The 15,885-nt window shown below is 42.5% G+C and overlaps 1 protein-coding gene and 1 pseudogene across 1 annotated transcript in view; one reads left to right on the forward strand and one right to left on the reverse strand.

Moving 5' to 3' along the window:
• The window catches only part of TCF7L1 (transcription factor 7 like 1), a 187,284-nt gene that overhangs the window by 168,740 nt on the left and 2,659 nt on the right, over positions 1-15,885 (reverse strand). The gene's annotated exons all lie outside the window — the stretch shown is intronic.
• LOC110134760 (small ribosomal subunit protein eS4, X isoform-like) lies at positions 316-1,113 on the forward strand (annotated as a pseudogene).

Raw genomic sequence — 15,885 nt, forward strand, 5'->3', positions numbered from 1 at the left:
GACAGGAGACGGAGCTCAGGTGAAAATCCTAGGGATGGGGAGCAGCTATAAATGAAGCTTCACTTACAGCTGCTGCTCACCTGCTGTGCAGTCCAGTTCCTAACAGGCCCCACATCGGTACCATGGCCCGAGGATAGGGGACCCCTGCTCTAGAGCCCACGCACTACAACTAGAGAGCCCTCATGGCTCAAATCCTGAGCCCCCACGCCACAACTAGAAAAGCCCAAATGCTGCAACTAAGACCTGACATAATCAAATAAATAAATATAAATAAATAATTTTTTAAAAAACAAAGATCACACCTGAGCTCTTATTGTGCCTAGCACAGCCATGGCTCAGGGTCCCAAGAAGCACCTGAAACTCGTAGCAGCTCCAAAACATTGGATGCTGGATAAATTGACTGGTGTGCTTGCCCCTCATCCATCTGCCGGCCCCCACAGCTGAGGGAATGTCTCCCCCTAATCATCTTCCTAAGGAACAGACTTAAGTATGCCCTAACAGGAGATGAAGTAAAGAAGATTTGCATGCAGTGATTCATTCAGATCGATGGCAAAGTCCGCACAGATATAACCTACCCTGCTGGTTTTATGGACGTCATCAGCATTGACAAGACTGGAGAGAATTTTTCTTTGATCTATGACACCAAGGGTCGCTTTGTTATTTATCATATTACACCTGAGGAGGCCAAGTATAAATTGTGCAAAAAGAGATATTTGTGGGGACAAAAGGAATCCCTCATCTGGTAACCCAGGATGCTCGTACCATCTGTTACCCCGATCCCCTCATCAAGGTGAAAGACACCATTCAGATTGACGTGGAGATTGGCAAGATTACTGATTTCATCAGATTTGACACTGGTAACCTGTGCATGGTGACTGGAGGTGCTAACCTGGGAAGAATTGGTGTGATTACAAACCGGGAGAGACATCCAGGCTCTTTTGATGTAGTTCATATGAAAGATGAGAAGGGCAACAGCTTTGCCACACGGCTCTCGAACATTTTCGTTATTGGCAAAGGCAACAAACCGTGGATCTCTCTTCCCTGTGGAAAGGGTATTCACCTTACCATTGCTGAGGAGACAAGAGATTGGCAGCCAAACAGAGCAGTGGATAAAATGACCTCTACGTGATGTCTGGAAAAGTCTTTGTACTTAATTAAAGATAATATAAAATGGTTAATAAAAACAAAAAGATCACACCTGAAAGTTCTCAAAAGTGAATGATAAATTTCCCTTGTTAGCCTAACAATGTTCAGGAGGAAGCCAGATTTTTGCTGTTTATTATATATGCTGTGTTAAAATGAGGGAAGTGCAATTATACAAATAACCATATAGTACAGATTTTGTGTACAAGGCACTGTGCTGGGGCAACGGTGATCAAAAGGGAAATATGACAGCCAGGATTGCTAAGAATATGGGTTCTAGAAAACCAGCAATCCAAAACACAAGTTCATACAAGGAATGGTACAATACAGAGACTAAATTTCATAGGGGCTAGGGAGACCTAAAAAGCCAAGGTCACCAAAGTTGATAACGAGGTTACCTTAACAAAGTCCTTACTACGTACTCAGTATTGTTCTACATGCTCCTGAAAAACTTTATTTAATCTTTGTAACCATGAGGTAGGTCCTAAGAATATATAAAAATATGGCCTCGGCCTCGGCATTCAGTGTAAATCTGTTGTTCAGTTTCAGCTCCAGTCTTCGACCTGTACTTCTGCCTGATGGATGAGCATGTGGTCACAGAGGTGACCAATATATCTAATTACTGTCACAATGTGAGAAACAGAGAAATGAAGCATGTTTGGATTTGCTGTCATTATCTGAACAAACCCTTTCAAAAACAGGGAAGCATTCCACATGCAATCTGAGTGGAAATCTCCTTGTGAGCTTTATCCAGTGAAATACTAACAGTTGGCAGAAATAGATAAGCATATTTTATGGAAAGAATATAAGCATGAAAGATAGAAAACAATTCTAATGTACAACTACAATTACTAAATAGGAGGATTAATTAACAACATTATTAAGAGGACATTAAAAATGGAGAACATTAGGACTTTCCTGGTGGTCCAGTGGTAGAGAATCCACCTTCCAATACAGAGGATGTAGGTTCGATCCCTACAGAGGGGAACTAAGATCCTACATGATAAGGTGCAACTAAACCTGCAAGCCAACACTAGAGTGCCTGCCTGCCACAACTACTGAGCCAGCATCACAACTACAGACTCCATGTGCTGCATGGAAAGATCCTACATGATGCAATGAGGAAGATCCCACATGCCACGACTAAGACTCCACGCAGCCAAATAAATAAATAAATGCCAAAAAAAAAATAGAGAACATTACATACTTTTAGAACAAAAGAAGTGATTGTGTGTTTTAAAATCACAGCTATTACATTCTACTTTCAAATTCTACGGATTAGTTAATGCACTCATAACATTAAACAGAACACCCTTTGGGAGTTTTATATATGCACCCTTAGCATTCAGACTATGGTCTCTAAATAACATCTTTCACTGAAAGGAAGCAGAGAGCCTAGAAATATCTGGCCCCTGGTCTACGGCAGGAAATCCACAAGATGAACCTGGAACACCATACCAGTAATCCCGGAGCATCAAAGACCGCTAAGATTGTATACACAAAAACTCAGGAACCAACTTGAAAAGGCTCCCACTGGCTAAATATGTGGCAATTTGAGTTTCAATAAAGATAATAATTGTAAATCAGTTCAACTATACCAAATAGGTTTACATCCATGAATCTGTAACAATATTTAAAAAAAAAAACTTCAGTGGTCACCTTTGCAGGATAATAGGACAACAACTGAAAACTGAAGAAAGGATCAAACATTTAAACTGCTTTTTCCATATGATCTAGAGCAGGGGTCAGAAAACTGTTTCTGTCAAGGGCCAGATCTTTTCAGCAATGTGAGCCACTTATGGGGCTTCCCAGGTGGTGCAGTGGTAAAGAATGTGCCTGACAAGCAGGATCAAACTTGTGCCTGACAAGTTTGATCCTTGGATCAGGAAGATCCCCTGGAGAAAGAAATGGCAATCCACTTCAGTATTCTCACCTGGAAAATCCCATGGACAGAGGAGTCTGGCAGGCTACAGTCTATAGGGTCACAAAGAGTTGACTTTAGCGACTTTACGACTTAGCAACTGAGTGAGCATACATGCACACATGGGCCACTTATGGCCCCAACGGCAACTGCTCAACCCAGCCATTGCTGTGCAAAAGCAGCCATAGACAATAAGCAAATGAATGGGCATGGCTGTTTCAATGAAACTTTAATTATAAAAATAAACATTGGGTTGGATTTAGCCTGTGGACCTTAGCTTGCTGATCTCTGATCTAAGGTAACTTAGTAATTGATGAAAGGTAGTTTCTCTTTTTGAAAATGTTACAGCTGATAGATGGAGAAGCAATGATACAGACAGACTATGGCCATTTTGAAACTGCTCACAGGTGATGTGGGTGATGATTATCAGTGGTTGCTAATACTACAAAGAGACAGGCAGACCTTCAGTGCCTCTCCGTGAAAGGCCATTTATGAAAGAGTCATGTAAAAATAAAGTAAGAAGTAATCGACTTTCTATGAAAGTCAATTTACAGAACCCAAAAAATTAAAAAATAAAATAAATTTTAAAAGGAAAGAGAGAACCTTGGAGCCTGATCAAGAATCTAAATCTAGCTAACGATTTTCAAGAAATACAGGAGGCAGAAAAACAGGTTTAAAGACCCCTGGGGTTGCATTTGAGAAAATCTAGACAGACTGTGAGAAACTCCAGTCATCAGATAAGAACCTAAAAATCCCAATTAGGAACTTCTTTACATTCTATGAAGAACGAAGAACAAAATGTCAACTCTGCTACCTCAGTATTTCACAAGATCTCAAAATCATGAGTCGTTAAGTTCTTGGTAAATCACTGATTTATCATTGATGTTGGCATAATAAAGATCATAAAAACTATGAAGAACAAACTATTATTTTTTAAAAAGGACCAAAGTCATCTTGTTCCTTCATCTTAGTATTCACAAATATGATAAACAATTCAACAACTTACAGAGCTGAGAAATTGTTCCTGAGTTGAAATAACAAACTTTAAAAATCCAACCACCATACAATTTTCATCAAAAATACTAAAATAAATAAAACAAAAAATTTGGCCACTACCCCAGTGATAACTGTTTCTGGTAAGAAACATCAGTGGATACTAAAACCAGTAGTTGAAAGTGATAAACAATGCTATACTTACATAGTCCCAAAGTATCTCCTCATAAGATATTCATAATCACAAACAGTAAAAATAGTAACTTTCACATTGTAAAGAAACTATCATCCAATTAAAAATAAATTTAAAACACACATATACACACACAAAGAAGAAACATTAAAAAATAGTAAGTTTCTTGGATAAATCTGGTTCAGTTCAGCTCAGTCGTGTCTGACTCTTTGCGACCCCATGAATCGCAGCATCAAATTTTAACCAAATGATCAAAATTAACACCACCTATGAATGGGAAAAACAGATGGTACCTCTTAGGAGAAGCATTGAGAAGGACATCAATTTTGCAGTATTCTTGCCCAAAATCTACTTGAAGAAACATTGGGGGGGGGGGGGGGAGTTCAAGATCCTACAAAATAAATGGCTTGTATTCTTAAAAAGTCAATATAAGACACAGTTCAAAAATCTGTCCTAGGGCTTTCCCTGGTGGCTTAGTGGTAAGGAATTTGCCTGCCAGTGCAAGAGACAGGGGTCTGGGAGGATCCCACTTGCTGTGGAATGACTAAGCCTGTGCACCACAACTACAGAGCCTGTGATTGAGAGCCCCAAAGCTACTGAAGCCCACATGTCCTACAGCCCGTGTTCTGCAACAAGGGAAGCCACCGCAATGAGATGCCCAAGCACCACAACAAAGAGCAACGCCCCCCAATCGCTGCAACCGGAGAAAAGCCTGTGCAGTAACAAAGACCCAGCATGGCCATAAATAAATAAAATTTTTTTTTTTAAACTTTTCTAGTCTGAGGGAGACTAAAAATAAAATTATTTTTAAAAAAAACTATTTTAGACTGAGGGAGACTAAAAATATCTTATAACCAAGTATAGCACGTGGTCTTAGGCACCTTCTGGACACCTCCCATCCCCACCAAAAATTTTTAACATTTTCTTTTATGACAAAAGCCATTAGGAAGACAATCAGCCAACAACTGAATAAGGTCTGTAGTTGAGACAGTAGGGCTGTCTTTATGCTAATTTCCTGATTTGGATAATTATATCATGGTAAATGTCCTTGGTTTTAGGACAAACACACAAAACTATCTGTGGGTCACTTACTCTCAAATGATTCAGAAAAAGTTATAGAAAGAAAGATTTTTAACATGTAATAAATGTTAACATTTGGAGAAATCTGGAGGAAAGTATATAGAAATTCTCTGTATGAGTCTGCATCCTTTCCTATATCTAACATTATTCCAAAATAAAAAGTTAAAACTTGTGTGTGTGTGTATGAATTAGTTGTATGCACATCATCCTATTGATAGATGATCTCACACAAACCACTAATCTGTTTTGTTGCTTTTTTGATACAGATCACTTTTATTTAAAGTCTTGACTTAATTTGTTACAATATTGCTTCTATATTTTACTTTTTGGGTTTTTGGCCACAAGGTATAGCTCCCCAACCAGGAACTGAACCACACCCCCTATACTGAAAGCAGGGGAAGCTTTAACTTCAGATTTTGAAGGAAGTCCCCAAACCCATAATCCTTTGAAAGTCATATATAAGTCTTTTCAAAGGGAACTGAAAACCATGTAAACTTCAAAACCATGCACCAAGTACTGAAGTTGATGTACTAACTACTTTGTTTAAGCATTTCTGGTTCTCCCCTGATGATACCATTCCATCGTTTCCTAAAATATATTTTAAAATATTGCAAGAACGTATCCACATATTAAAATATTAGTTAAAATTTTTGGTCACTAAACATAGTAATAAAATTGTAATAATACTGACATTTCTTCTTATATCCCAGAGACTCATTCTATGATGTTGCTATTTAATTTAAGCCTTGAACAAATTCTGGTTTTAAAACATAGTCCATTCAGTCAAAATGTTAATTCAGTGACTCTCAAATACTACCACTATCCCTATTTTGCCTAAGAGGGCCCTGGGGCACAGGGGCACAGAGCCAGACCATGGCTGGGCTAGGGTCCAAGGTCTGACTGCAGCCAAACCCCAGTTGCAGACCCCATACATAGCCACAGACACCGCCGGTCACTGGAGGATGCTTTTCTACCCTTCAATCCTTGGGCTTCTCTCCACCCGTCCTCTCTCTTTTCAGTGCAAGGTGAAAGGAACACTTATTAAGGGACTCTGGCTAACTCTAGGCTCTCTTACCCTCTCCACTCCTTCCTGTATTAACTCTGCTTAGGAGGGCCTGGGAATACATGGGTGAAGATTTCTTTCCCACTTCAAAGCTTCAGACCAATGTCTCTCCCCCTGACAAGCATTTTATTAACAGAAACGTTTATGCTGTAAGTTAAATATGATGTGTTTTCATCTCACGTATCCCTAAGACTCCCACTATACCTCTCCTTTATGCAACCCACCTAGAAATGTTTAGATAGATGATATGATTAATAAGTAATGGCTGTATCTAATTTGCATACAAATACTCACACATGTACAAACAAGGGGGGCTGGTCAGGAGTGGCAGTAGGCAGCAGACAGAGTCACCAGTTGTACACACTGATACTGCATATTGCAGTATCTAAGGACCCAAGCTTACCTCCTCAAGATGTCAAAGCAAAACGCAAGGGAAACTGAAGGGGAAAAAAAGCAGATCACATGGAGCTGCACAGCAAAGACAAGCAAAGAAAGATTAAGATTGCAATGAATACTGTCTCTGAAACTATAAAGACACCCACCATTAAGGCTCTGACTCTACCCCAGGCAGAAGCAGTGATTACAGTTCCTCCTCTTAAAGGGCTGGGGATGCCACTGAAAAGAATGAATGTAGAGACATTGCTTATTACTCATTTTTTCACTTGTGCACCATTTCTTTGTATCTTGCTCCAAATGGCACTTTTACATTAATTTGGCCTGTCCACTTCCAGTAGGGGGGAAAGGGCAGCACTGTCCCTGGAATGATGGCTTCACAACCTTCAGGAGAGGTGACTCTGGACTCTTCCACTTACGCTCTCAGTCTCAGCATCCTCGTGGACAAAACGGAGATTGTACCATCAGACGTGGCCAGTTGTAAATGGTATAACAGAGCACCCTGCAACACTACAGGTGCCTACAGGCTGCTTTTTAAAAATATTGAGGTTTAAATATTCATGCTGTCAACATTCAACACATGTCTATGAATCATTCATCATGGGTCAGGTGTTTGAGTTTAACAAAGAAATATTTCGAGGTGCATTTGCTCCATAGCATTGCTTTCCGCCAGAGTTGCTGTGGATCTCCCTGAGGGGGGGAGGGTAAAACTCCAGGGGATACAGCTGAGCTCCCATCCTGTTTTCATCGCTCATAACTGTCTGATCTTGGGCAAGCCCACCACCTCCCTGAGATGTGCTGCTTATCAATGGGAGAGCTGGATGGTCCTTCTTGGCTCAGAGGGCTGCAGGGTACCCAAGCAGAGTCTTTGCACAAGAATCTCAGAGAGAAACACCCAGTGCACTCCTAGAAGGTATGTGTTATAAATCCATCTGATTCTAGTGAGTCTGGTATACTCTTTTTGGAATTTACAGAGAAGAGTATAGTCCCAAACATCAGAAATCACTACTGCCAACAAATCTGGATTCATAAATTGATCAGCTTTTCTTTTCCCCTTTCTCTCCCTTGTTGGTTATTTATTTTAAATACAGCAGTGTGAAACTGAACTTTTCATACTGCCATTCCTATTTCTTTTGCTTTTCTTCCTTATCATCAGATCCATCTATTTCTTAATCACAGTTACTATCTCATATTTATATCTCTGCTCTTCCACACTACATACTTTCTATAGACATTCCCACAAATAACGGCCCTGTTTACTTTACAAAGTATATAAGACAATTACCTCACTAAGATTAGTGCCTTGTAATATGCAAATTCCCAGGAGGGCTTAGCTTGGACTTCCAGAGCCTCCCCAACTTCTATTAACCATACTTCTGCAGTTAGCACTCAGTCATATCTGACTCTTTGCAACCCCTGGAAGCCCCTTATTATTCTTTCCGCCATGCTATTGTTTTCAGAAAGAGACCACCTAGAAGGTAAATTTGGGAAGTGAATGAAAATGTATCAGATTACCTGATTCCTAATTTTAAACCATATTACACACATGCGCGCGCGCACACACACACACACACACAGAAAAGGGGCGGTGATGGGGACTAACACATTGTCTGCAAATCTCTGAGTAAATATTTAGCATTTACTTCTTTCACAGTCAATTTACTCCAAGAATTACAAGTGATTGGGGGGGATTTTTAATTTCTAAAGAACTTGTTTAAAAGCAACCAATTTATAAAATATTTTACAAAATGCACAATAAGAAAATAATATTTGCATGCTTGGTTCACCAGAGCTTGGTTTGTTAACCAAACTATGTTATAATCCAAATCGCAGGGATAGGAGCCAGCCTGCTCCTCCCACCTCGTTCCTTGCAAGACACACTTGTGTATTCTTCCAAGCCTCACTGATTTCAACCAGGAAAGACAGTCCCTCAACCCTGTTCAGAAAAGTTCATGTCTATGTTAGCAGATAACCACGGTTTTCTCTGAAGGCAACAAGCTAGTGAAGCTCCTGGGGTTGCCCTCTAAAGGTTGCTTAACACCTGTGGAGCATAGACAGTATACTAGAGGAAGAATTTGAACCACAGCTGCTCACTCACTTATACAACTATTTATTTGGGAAGCTACCTTCTCAGGTCCAAGTTGGAACAAACCTACCCGCCCTTCACTCAAACTGATAACTCACAGATTCCTGAACAGAGAGACAAAGGTCACCTGCCCTTCTTCCAAGAGGAGGAGGAGGAGCTAGGGGCATCAGGCATGTGTAGAAAGTCACAAGGGTGGAAAGGGAAGACCCAGACTTTGCACTCACAACCAATTTCAAATCTTTGTGCTGTTAATGACCAGTTGTGTGACCTTAGCAAGACACTTGACCTCTACAAGTCTATCTGCCCAGCAGCAAAATGGGAATAGCAAGTATTTATTTCTTAGCAGGTCAGAAGCAGTGACAAGTGTTCAAGTTTTAGGAACCATTGCCAAGTGCTTTCCTGATGGGTGGGCTGTCAACAGCCTTCAAGAACAGCAACTAAGAACACCCACTTCACCACACATTTGCCATTTAACAGTCTTAGTAAGACAAAACCTTTGTTAATCTGGTGGCAAAAAAATGGTGGTTGTTTTTAACTATTCACATATTTAGTAGACATTCAATGTTTCTTCTTCTCTGAATTTTTTGTTTACACTTACTTTATACTTATTTTCTTCAACTGGGATGAAAATTTGGAGCTTTGTTCCTCCTTTAGAATGAAACACTGGGTTGACCAAAAAGTTTGTTTGGCTTTTTCTGTACGATATTATGGAAAAACCCAAACGACTTTTCTGGACAACCCAATAGATTTCTAAGGGGCTTCCCTGGAAGCTCAGTTGGTAAAGAATCCACCTGCAATGCAGGAGACACCAGTTCGATCCCTGGATTGGGAAGATCCCCTGGAGAAGGGACCAGCTACCCATTCCAGTATTCTGGCCTGGAGAATTCCATGGACTGTATAATCCATGGGGCTGCAAAGAGTCAGAGCAACTTTCACTTCCAATAGATTTCTAAACTGCTGGCATGGTTTGAAAGTGTGCCTGTGACTTCATTTCCTGTCCTGAGGACTCCAGGTGACTGAGTCTCATCCCTTACTACTTCCACAAAAACTCAAGAAAAGAGCCATGTTCAGGGAAACATTTTTATGATTTAATTTTCAAATTTTGAAGTGTATTTCTAAACTAAAAGGTCATTTGTCCCCTGAAAATCTGTAGGCTATACAAGGAGATCAAACCAGTCCATCCTAAAGGAAATCAACCCAGAATATTCATCGGAAGGACTGATGCTGAAGCTGAAGCTCCAATGCTTTGGCCACCTGATGCGAAGAACTGACTCACTGGAAAAGACACTGATGCTGGGAAAGACTGAAGGCAGAAGAAGGTGATCACAGAGGATGAGACAGTTGGACGGCATCACTGACTCGAAGGACACGAGTCTGGGCACACTCAGAGAGACAGCAGAGAACAGGAAAGCCTGGTGTGCTGCAGTCCACAGGGTCACAATTAGTCAGACATTACTCAGTGACTGAGCAATACACACAATGCAAAGAAAAGAATTCGGATTCTGAACCTAAAGCCTTTAGAACCTTAAAGGTGCCTGAAAAATTGAGGGAAAGCTCTGAGCATGTCAGAAAGAAGTTGCCCGGTACCCCAGAGACGTTCCCTGGGCAGCACACACAGTATAGAGGAAAAGGCAAGCCCCCTCTACCCACCCGCTCCCCCCCCCCCCCCGCCATGTTCCCGCATTCCCAAATGCCAAGGTTTTGGAAACTGCAATTATTTCATTGCTCCCTTAATCCAATCCAGTTTAGGAGAAGACAATAAAACATGGAACATATGAAAACCGCCTCTAAAAATACATTATTAGATTAGCCAACATGGGGCAATTTTCTACAAGCTTTTATGCGGTCAGTCCTTTCCCATCCCCAATTACTTATCACGTCCCAACATCTGGCCCTGACTGCAAATGAGTTGGGTTGTGGTCCCCCACCTCTATCCCCCATCAAAGTCAGCCAGCTCCAGACAATAAAAAGAGGAAAAATTTCCCAAGTGTGTGTCATATCTTTTAATCAATGCACAAACATTTCATTATTAACACGTAGCTAAAAGGTTCCCAACAAGTTTGGCTTTATAACTGGGTACAGAGAAAGGGCCTGTAGTTTGCTCACTGCCAACAAAAACCCCAGCCAACCTGCCCTTGGTTTTTCTGAGAATCTCAAAGCCATCTAGCCAACCAATGCACTCCGTCCTCAATTTCTGCAACTCCACCTCTGCATTTTTCTACATCCTCTTCAACTCTTGGGCTCGCCTGCCAAGTCAGGAGGACAACGCCTACCGTTTGGTAGATGGAGCTGCACAGTATCCTCCATCTCCTCCATCTATGAGGGAAGAAGACTGCCTTCTTCTCAAAGTTCTCAGTCTCATCTTTTCCTCCCTCTCTCTCCCATTCACCCTCCACCCTACCCTGTACAAACAAGCTCCCTCTCCAGCATCCTGCAAGGATTCTCCACAGCCTGCAGCTCTTCCCCTCCATCGCCACAGCACATCTGTCCAGGGTCTGGTTTTCCAACACCTTCCAGGTTATGGTAGACCGGAAGTGAAGTGTATAGGATACAAGGCTGCTCGTGTGTGTGTGTGTGTGTGTGTGTGTAGAGTCTGGTGTGGGTTCTGGCTGAGGAATGAGCGACGGGCCACACTGCAGAACCAGTCCTGGTGATAGCACCTGAACGCCTGACTGAGAAGCCTGAAGCTAGTATCTATCCCTGACTACCTACCTTTTTTTTTTAACTTCTCTACTTTTGGCTGCGCTGGGTCTTCCTTGCTGCACTTGGGCTTTCTCTGGTTTCACCAAGCGGGGGCTACTCTCCAGTTGCGGTGCACAGGCTTCTCATTGCAGTGGCCTCTCTTGCTGTGGAGCACAGGCTCTAGGCATACGGGCTTCAGTAGCTGTGGCACACGGGCTTAGTTGTTCCTTGGTATGTGGAATATCTCCTGGACTAGGGATCGAACCCATGTCCCTTGCGTTGGCAGGCGGATTCTTAGCCGCTGGAACCTGGAAGTCCCCTACCTACCTTTTTCATCACCACACACCTGAATACTGCTCTCTGTGGGCACCAGTTGCTTCCTGATTAGTGATTTCATAAAGCTCCTTTTGACTTCTCGGTCCTCTTATCGCCTCTCTCTGTGGCATCTGACCCCAAGGACACACCCCTCCCCTCTCTCTTCCCTCCAGCTTCTGTGCCATCACCATACCTAAGCTCTATTCCCTCCTTAGCAAGCGTTCCTTTCCATCCTCCCTCGGTGATTTCTCTGCTCTGATATTCCCCCTCCTTTCTTCTTCCACTCCTTGCATCATCCTATTTGCTTCAGTTTCAACTATTCCCTTAATATCCCCTCAAACTCAAGGTGCCGCCAATGAGACTAAGCAGTTCCTTCAAGTGAGAGCCTCTGATAAACTTGTGTGGGCTTTCATTACTCAAACAGTTCACGGTAAGCATCCATCCAGCACTGGGGAGGCAAAGATGGCAGAGCAGGGCCCCACCTGCTCCAAGTCACCCCCCAGGTCATCCAGGCTCAGACACTAGCAGTTACCTGTGACATCAGCCACCCCCTCCCTTTCTCCCTTCCTCCCTCCCTCCTTTCCATCCTTCCATCTACCATCTCTCCAAACACAAATTCAAGCAACCATGCCAGTCTCCCACATCCTACTCTTCCATCCCATTTAAATATTCTAAGCCCCTTTCACCTCACCCCTGGACTCCCCTGAGTGTCCCAAGCATTCTAGCTCCTCCCAGGTCCTCTCTCCACAATCACTATTATCCTTCTAAGCACAAGTGCAAGTCACATTGCCTCCCAGCAGAACTTTGGATGGTTCTCTGCTGCCTCTTAAATAAGACCAGATTCCTTCACTGGCTTTCAAGGTCTGGTCCTTTATCTTTTCAGGCCAATGGAAGAACTTGCATTGCCCAAACGGCCCTGACCTTTCCCTTCCTCTATGCCTGTGTTCTCCCTCTGCGGTCTTCTACCTCAAGACATGGGTGCAGAACTTCCACTTTTCATTCTAACCACCTTACTACTTTTAAGTTTTTTATTATCAACAAGAATTATTTTGTTACAATATTGTTTATTTTATCTTTTGGAGGTTTTTGGCCAGGAGGCATACGGGATCTTAAGCTTCCTAACCAGGGATCAAATCCATGACCTCTGCACTGGAAGATGAAGTCTTAACCACTGGATTACCAGGGAAGTCCCTCAACAAGAACTACTTTGAACTAAAGAATGGTGAATGACAGGGACCAATTTCAAACAATTTCCTTTACCTGCTTTCCTTGACCATGCCAGCCCAAAACAATTTTTCTATTCTTTTTATACTTCAAATTTTCCTCTGAACTAGCTTGACTCTTAACAAGAACCTTCCTAATGGTCTGTACTAACATTACTTCTTCCTAACTCACTTTTTAAGTCCTTCAGGGCAAAGTTGGTTCTAATTCATCCTAACTCTCACAGCCCCTTAGTCATTGGCCATGATAAGTCCTCAATAAACATCAGATGAAGTCGAGGAGTTACAACATTATCTCAAGGATGCCAATCTGAATTTTCCCAGCTTAGCCAGTAAAAATGGACTCAAAATGGAATATAAGTAGGATTTATGCATAATGCATTTTCCAGTGAGATAATCATTTAAATTCCTTTTTTATGCCACAATTTTTGGGTAACTGCACATCACTGTAAAGCCTGGGACACTCTGCGTTGTAGGTTAGATGTGTGTGTGTACAGGCACTAACCTACTTTCTCCTCAAGATTCCCTAGAAGTGAGATCAATGAAGAATGAAACCAACCCAAAACTTTCCAAAACTATAACAGAGCAAGCAGGCTATTCCCTGCCGGATCCACCCACTCAAAGAAAAGGGACTCCGCAGAGTCTGTCACTAACTGTCACCCCAGCAACCTAAGTGCCAAAACTTCAGCAATGCAGACAGGGCCCTCGTAAAGGCTCAATCCATGTGAAAAGACCTCATTAAACCCTGAGTTATATTTAGAAAAAAATGGAACAGAAGTTATATTTAGATGAAATGGCTTAAAAGAACTTTCCCAAAAGCAGCATGTTTATACTGATCTTTTACACTGATCTTCCAAAAGAAAAAGTTTGACTGGGCTTTTACATACACCTCCAAAAAAACCCCAGAAAACTTCTCTATACATACACAAAGATTTCTGCTTGGGTTTCTCTGTATCAGGTATCAGCAAGGCTGCCCATGGGATGCAATGGGATGCCAAGGACTTAAAAAATGGGCCCACGTTTAGAAGATAGAGGAACTGCATACAGAAATTTGAGTTGTGATGGCCTGAGAAATGTATGAATGAATAACTTGGAGCTTGAGCAGCACAACAGTAGTTCTAAAATTTATAAACAGGACCCCAAACTATCGATTTCCTCAGTGACTCTACCTGCAACCGTTCTTTTCCAAAATGTCATTAGCACTCACACTACGGTCACACTCAAAACTCCTATCACTTTGTAGCTCGCTCGCTGAACCACACTCCGCATTTTCTCTTTGGTTCTGACTCGTCAGGCTATTTTTGACATCTGCTTTCTTCTGCGTTGACTTACATTTTCCTAACAAAATTCTAGTCAACAGCACCGAGGTGGTTTAGTAAACTGGTGAAGTCTTTTCATGAATGAATGTATAATTTTTGGTGACTCTTGGAAGGAGTGAAAGGTGGTTTGCGGCAGTTAGTCCTCTCTTCAGAGGCCACAGGGTCCCCCCGGGCTCCAGAGGAGAATGAATCACAGCTCAGAGGCTTGGCACACGCCCCAGGTTAAGGGGACCTCTTCTCTAAAGAGGCTCAGGAAGAGGCCACTTCCCAGCCAAGCCAGATTGGAGGGCAAAGGACATAACGCGTGGGGAGGAGACAGCCAGACTGGAGGACTGGCTGGCCCCCAGTTGTCCCAGAAGGAATTTTGCCAGTGGGCGAGGGTGCTGCAGCCCTGCTGTTCGCTAGGTCAATTAATACTCTGAAAACACTCCAGCCAAATCTCATTTTTGCCTCTGGTTTGATATTTCCAAGCAGAAGAGAACTGAGGTTGCCTGGTTTTATACCCCTTATACACCTTAGAGCAGCCAGCCTAGGCTTGTGAAACTTGGAGGTGAAACCAAAAACGACCAAGGCTGCTAAACCAGAGAACAGGTCATACATTCCAGGCACCACTCCCCTCACCCTTCAGCCACCTTCCTCCCCCTTCTTTCCTCCCAATATCCACCTAAAACATTTTACCAGGGAGGGATCCCCACAGAGGGCCACTTTGTCTGCACCTATAGTTTGCCTTCAGTGAGAATCACATTAATTTCACTAATATAATCATTCAGCAGAAAAGCATCATCTCAATCTGAGAGTTCAGACAATCAAGTGCTTAACAGTCACTGATGTCCAAAGATAGGATCAAATTAGCAGGTTCTACTGATATAAATGCAGGAAATTTCAATGAACTCTGTAACCAGGCAGGTCAAAACCCAATGACAGACACATAAGGGGCACAGAATCCAAGGAGGCATTGAACTTACTTCTGCAAAGGCAATTCATCAGGGAGGCAAGATAGAAACAGAAGAATGAGATGAGACATACCAGGTCTCTTATGAAGGGTAACAGGGAGAGGGCGAGTGTTCTTGGAGGCTGAAAAAGCAGGATGGCAACATGGGCCCAGGCAAACAACAGCTGAAGGGATGAGCAGGAAAAAGTCAAAAGCATGCAGAGGGGAAAGTTCAGCTTCCACCAAGAAGGACTCCAAAAGTCCCATGCAGGTCTGGATATAGTAATCAGGAAGCCCCAGGACCAAAAAGAAGCAGCCTTTGGGAGCTCTTAGTAAAAGAAGACGTAAAATGGTAAAAAGAAAGAGGGGTGGTAAAAGATGGTAGCAGGAAGGAGGGGACTGACACAAACAAAATCTGTCCCACTTCAGGGCTCTTGAGGAGGAGGGGACGAACAGCATAGGAAGACAGGGAGCTGTCACCATTCTGTCACCAGAAACCCACTCCTGTATTCTTGCCTGGAGAATCCCACGGACAGAGGAGCCTGT

The sequence above is a fragment of the Odocoileus virginianus genome, chromosome 2 (assembly GCF_023699985.2).
Source record: "Odocoileus virginianus isolate 20LAN1187 ecotype Illinois chromosome 2, Ovbor_1.2, whole genome shotgun sequence".
Classification (NCBI taxonomy): domain Eukaryota; kingdom Metazoa; phylum Chordata; class Mammalia; order Artiodactyla; family Cervidae; genus Odocoileus; species Odocoileus virginianus.